The sequence below is a fragment of the Pinus tabuliformis genome, chromosome 4_2 (assembly GCF_031772625.1).
Source record: "Pinus tabuliformis cultivar Carrire ecotype Pingquan chromosome 4_2, CPIR1, whole genome shotgun sequence".
In the NCBI taxonomy this organism is placed as follows: Eukaryota; Viridiplantae; Streptophyta; class Pinopsida; order Pinales; family Pinaceae; genus Pinus; species Pinus tabuliformis.
This window is the reverse complement of record NC_142304.1, coordinates 585,344,260-585,350,766: the sequence shown is the minus strand read 5'-3', so window position 1 is coordinate 585,350,766 and position 6,507 is coordinate 585,344,260. Positions and strand designations below refer to the sequence as shown.

The window sequence follows — 6,507 nt, the reverse complement described above, 5'->3', positions numbered from 1 at the left end:
GAGTCGTAACAGAAATCAAACAATTTTCCAAAAACATAATCCTTTACATATGTTTTTCCAGAAAAAAAAAACCAACTAAACCCCATTCACCAAAAGGCTGTTACTAATTACACTTCTTCGTTAAACAACTAACCCAACCCTAGATTATCAAAACATTTGTTACATACCAAACATTCTAAAGCCTTTACCCATTAAATTTCTAGAAGTAACTTAACGACAGCATAAACACAAAAGACTTATTTAAATCAAATTATTCTAACCATGTTTATCCACCCATGAAAGCAGAGCCATAATGCTTTGACATTACGCTGCCCACGCTGCCCAAGAATTTCACCTGGTGTATGACCAACCGGATCAGGCGAATAATTGGGCGGATTTTTCAGGCTGGGTACGTAGTTTCTAATGGTCTCTTTTGTTTCTCTTTCGCTGGTGGCAATGATAATATCAATACCCGATTTGGGGATTTAAATATGATCTGCTAAATTTGTGGGCTTTTGGAATTTCCATTGTTCTTTGCGCCTCTTTTTTTCATTCTTCTCTGAAGAGTTGAAATGGTGTTTACTGTTTTTTTAATATGTTTTTGAGCTCCTGTAGAAGCTAAATCTAGTGCAGATTTGTTTTTCTATTGTTGGAAAAAACCCTTTAAGGGATTTTTTGGATGCATTTTTGAAAAATGAATTTTGTTAAATTTGGATTCATATTTGAAGAATGGTTTAGATTATTTGGAAGATTCCTTGCTATACAATCCAAATTTTGTTGAACAACTCCCTTTGCAAAAGGGCTGTGTAAATAAAGATCGGGTTATTTTCATCAGATTTTAGGCTTTTACTGTGTGAAATAACCTTTCAGCTAGGTTGGGAGGGTTTAATGATAAACTCTCCACCGGGATTCCAGTAGCATGGGATGACTATGTTGAAAATTTTTGAAAAGTAGCGAGGAAGGTTTTATGACAAATTTCTCACTAGGGTTCCAGTCCATGATATGACTATTGAAAAATCTTGAAAAATATTTTACGTATGCCTAATCGGGTTCCTGTACCCTAAAAAAAACTTTCAGTCAACGTGTTTCCACGGAAACGTAGTTTTCCTTTTCATCAGTGGTATTAATCTGGTTATATTTGAAACTTAAAGCAATTATCTTCCCTCGATAAAGTACCCAAAAAACCGTCATTACATCAATTCAGTCTTCTCATTGCGTAGACAAGTAAGTAGGGCAAAACCATGAGATGGAGGTTGTAACTCTTAATGTCTATCCCGAGTATTAAATAGCTATAGAATCTAGATTCCAGATATATGGTTTTTCGTTATTTTCATTCGACAAATATTTTAAAATCAATAATATTTAATTTGTTAAAAGGTATTATATGAAGGGTTGATTTTTGCGTGCTCCAGAGTGAGTTGCACCGAGTTTGGGGTCTTTGTGGAATGTTTCACTATTTCTTCATTAGATTTGTTTTTATCTCCGGAGATGTTGAATTTAATACTCTGGTGTGTGTGGAAACTGAGAGGGTCGCTTTTATGCTGCTGGGTTCTATTTCAAGTTATATATTATGCAATAATTGCTACATTTCTATGTTTATGTTTTAACCGTTAGTCTGTAACCTGCCATTGTGAATTCATGGTTGGATTTCTCTAAGCACCATTCTGGTTCATTCTCTTTGATAAATTAGCAAGGGTGTGGATATAATATCAGACATATTTTGTAGGTTCTGCTCAGATCTAAAATTATCCCACCCCTGTGTCAAAGCTTTTTGAAACTTTGAGGGCTTGTCAACAATGGGAGGTTGTTCACCTTTTGTGATCGAAGCAGCTGAGGTTCAGCGTTTGTGTAAAGAAGCAGGTCTGTCAGAAATACAGTATCTTGCTACATTGGTAAAGCCTACTCAACTTCTTGCAAGGGCTCCCATCTCCAGATTTTGTGTCGGAGCTGTTGGCCTTGGAGCGAGTGGACGCATCTTCAAGGGAGTAAATTTGGAATTTGAAGGTCTTCCTCTGAATCATTCTGTTCATGTTGAGCAGTTTCTGGTAGCCAATGCAGCACAACACGGAGAGGTCCAACTTATATTCATTGCGGTCTCACAGTAGCGCCATGTGGGCATTGCAGACAATTTCTACAAGGAGTGTGGGGTGTACCTGATATTAACATATTGATAGCTGATGAACATGCCAAAACCCAGTCTCCATTGTATGTCCTTCCCCACAGATTTCGTCCAAATAATTTGGAGGAAAGTAACGCTCAAGTTTTTCAACCTCACTTCAATGGCTCGACTTTTTGGCCTATGAATTCTGCTGAATTGAATCCTAAATTGAACTTGTGTAACGGTGATGCACATGTAAAGAAGGATCAATTGAACTTTTGTAACGGTGATGGAAATGTAGAGGTGGAAAATATCCACAACTTTGAAGATTTGTATCAGCATAGGGTAGCAGCTCTCAAAGCTCCAAACTTAGCACATGCCCCATATAGTAAGTGTCCTTCTGGAATCGCTCTGATGACCACAAAAGGGAACTTTTGTACGGGATTTTATATTGAGTCTGCAACATTCAACCCCAGCCTTTCTCCCTTGCAAGTGGCTCGTTGCATTTCTTTGTCAGGATGGAGGAAACTATGAAGATAGTATCCATGTTGTGCTGGTGGAAAAGAAAGAAGTTGTTGTGCTTGTGGAAAAGAAAGAAGTTGTTGTTCAACAAGGTGATACTATTCTCTCCCAAATGTTCATTTCATCTTTTCAAGTTGTGAGATAAAATGATCTGATCACTCTTAGTCATTTGCATTATTGATCAATCAAATGATTATAATATGGTTTTCGATGCTTTTGTAAGACATCATCAAATTATGTTAATTTTATCTTTTAAGTTGTAAGATAAAATGAAACTTCATCAAATTCAATGCTTTTGTAAGACATCATCAAATTATGTTAATTTCATCTTTTAAGTCGTAAGATAAAATGATACATCATCAAATTAGGTATGACAACTCGGTTATATATTTCATAAATCCAAACCCCCTAACATCTATCCCACTTTGTAATCAAAGTCTTTTCTCAATGCATTTTTTAATTACAAATCAAATATGTTGAATATATATAGATGGATGGTATTATGCATATCAAATTTGGAGGGCATAGCCAGAACTAATGCTTGACATTATAAATTTTTCATGATCATATTATTAATTTATATTATTGATATCTCTTTCCCAGAGTAACAATTTGTATATATGAACATTTTGTCGTGTATCTTTATCATGATAATGATATTATCATTTTAATTATTATCGTTTTGTTATTTTAATTTGTATTAACTTTATACATGAGTTATGAATAGGTGAAATATTAGTTAATGATATATTATTATATTTCTAAATTAGAAACAATTATAATTAATAGTTAATTTAGAAGTTAGTGATTTAGAGTTAGGATAAGGGATTAGTGTAATGCTCCACTTAAATTTTATCTTGCAAATTTTATTAATGTTTACATTATGTGAAAATATTGAGAAATATTGGTCTAATATAAAATTCGTGATTTCTATTATTCAAATTCCCAATTTTCCTTCTCAAATTGAATCTTAGATAGGATATGGTTTCTTCCATTATTTCAAATAATATATATTTTCATCTCACATTCCTCAATGTACCCTCATATTTACTTGACAGAAGACATGGTCCTTTCCAACTAATTATCAACATATATTCATCTCACATTCCCCAATGTACCCTCACATTTACCAGGGAGAAGACATGGTACTCTCCATTTCATTGCATCTTACATTCTCCAATGTACCCTCACATTTACTGGGGAGAAGACATGGTCCTCTCTAACTAATTATCAATATATACATTCATCTCACATTTCCCAATGTACCCTCACATTTACTTGAGAGAAGACATAGTCCTCTCCATTTAATTATCAATATATATAAATATATTCATCTCACATTCCCAAATGTACTTTCATATTTACTTGGGAGAAGACATGGTCCTCTCCCTTTAATTTCTCAATTTTATATTCATGTCACATTTCCAAATGTACTCCCAGCTTTACTTGGGAGAAGAGAAGTCAACTATAAGGATGGATGAGAATTTAATGAAATTAATGAGAGATGGTTGAGATGGAGAAGAGAGGGAGGGTATAAAAGGGAAGGGGGAAGGGAGAGAAAATGGCATGTGGGGGTCTTGTTTGATTTTGGGATTGGTTGTGATTTTAGGATTCATTGTGATTTTTGGAGACCTTAGGAACCTGTGGAGGTTTCTTGGGTTGTTGAGAGGAGGGAATTATTTTTCATCTTAGTCTGGATCAGTCATCTTGGACACACATAGTACATTTGATAGGACTTGGGCTCGGAGGGCTAGGAAACCTGTGGAGGTTTCCTAGGTTAGGAATTATTTCCTAGTTGGCTGGAAGGTAAATCCAATTGGGTCAATCAAGAGGAGTGTTCAACAGGAGCAGTAGTTCAAAGGCATTTCCATCAGCCGCCGGTATATTTATTCATCTATAGATTACTCATGTAAATTTATGAAAATGAAATGTTGGCCATAAGTTATAAGGATTAGAATGTAAATGGTAAAATTTTATTTGTTTAAAAGTCTTGTAAAAAAGTAAACTATTGCCTCTTATTGCATTTAAATTCATGAGAAATAGATATGTCAGAAGACCCTAGGATAGGGCTCTTACACATGGTATCAAAGCTTTGGTTCAAAATCTAGACCGAAAGCCCACTAAACCCACAATTCATAGTTTTCACAAGTCTCATTGTCATTTGATGTGAATCCCCACCCACGGGTACTAACCTTCACTTATGCCAGGAGTCCGCATTCCATTCGCATTTGATTTGACTCTGCCATTTCTCCCACCAATCCGATGGCTAGTGGGCATCTAGAAAAAGCTTGATTGGTTTGACCATATTTTCAAAGGCACAGTGCCAATGAGAAGTGGCTCGATCTATTCCATTCCCATTGAGACTTTTCAAGTTACCAGTCGCTCATGTGCTCTGACCATTAATACCGCCCTCTATCCGAGATTGATTCCAGGGAAAGAGGGGCTTTAGAGCATTAACTGTAAGTATGTTTTGTGCTTATTCTCCTTATTCTCCAAGGAAATTTATTTGGGGATCAAATAAACCTGAAACAGCCCTTCCTCGTACTCTGTTTAATGGGTCTATAAAAAAACCAGTGAGATACAATTTGAACTGAGCAGAGAACAACTCCCTTACTGTCATGTCATAGGACTACCAAGACCAATGAAGATCAAAATGTCACTTGACAATTTCCAAAAACACTCATCCACAACTCAGAACAGAACACAGACCTGAGAACAAACACAAAACCAGAGCCAGCTAGCCAAGGGCTAAGGAACTCAAAGCACCCTAAAATCAGCCACACATTTCACATCATGAAATATAAAATCCGTTAATAAGATGGACAAAATGCGTCGATATGGATAAATGTATAATGATGTACCTTTGGAAAAGCCCATGAATCAGGGCCAAAAAACTCCTTGATCTCAGGATGGACGGCTATTATTTCCCTCCTGCGACTCGCGTGGGGTTCATGAGTCTCTACCCAAAAAAAAAAAAATTCCCCATTGCATCCATTGTCATGCGATTCAAATATAACAAATCAGATTTGTAAATCAGTACCAATCATGCAAAAATCTTTCTAATGAGACTGGTTTCTTCATGTTTCATGTTTCATTCTTGTTAGTCTAGGGTAGCTTACTTTGGTGGTACTTGGTGGTTGAAAAGCGAACCAGGCCTTCGTATCTTAAAATACCAATGCACTGGCTCTGCTCTGCAACCGTGGGTAAATCTGATGTTCCAAGGATAGGGCTGTTGGAATTAAGGATAACAGATCCCCCTGCTTGGGCCTGGCTTTCCCTTCGAAACATTCAGTTAACACCTTGGAGTGAGCTGAGATGAGTGGAACACACTTAATCATGTTGTTCCAAATAGTTGAGCCTTTGGGTAGCAAGGGGTGATCCAATATGGATTATGCTTCTGCTTCAGCTAGAGACTTGTGCCTGAGAATCTTTCTCCAAAGAGATTTAGACTACATTAGTAGTCTCCACACCATCTTGGCAGCTAGAGCCAAACTCACGAGTCCCATATGTTTTAGGTTTAAGCCTCTTTCCCATTTAGGAATAGCCGCATCTCGCCATGTCATTAAGTGCCATATCCTGTCTATTTGTTGCTCCAGTGCATCAGAATTTCCTCAGGTTGCCCTCAATTTCTTTCAAGGTATCTATTGACCCATGATTCCACTTACCTTTTATCTTATCTGTAGTGTTTCTCCAACAGATTCTCCCATAACCCAAAGCTGTGATGGGTCACCCTAAATATTTTGATGAAGACTAAAACATTTATGATCCTCCTGTGGATTCTGGCATTTGTTTTAATGAATAATACTATAGATTTCTCAGGATTGATCACCTGTTCTGAAGCTGCTTCAAATATCCCCAAAGTTCTCTTGAAGGCTCTTGCTTCCTTAGTGTCAACTTGACCCATCAGC

At 36.6% G+C, this 6,507-nt stretch overlaps 1 pseudogene; it reads left to right on the top strand.

The window, feature by feature from the left end:
• Window positions 1-1,682: 1,682 nt before the first annotated feature.
• LOC149170651 (cytidine deaminase 1 pseudogene) lies at window positions 1,683-2,744 on the top strand (annotated as a pseudogene).
• Window positions 2,745-6,507: the final 3,763 nt, after the last annotated feature.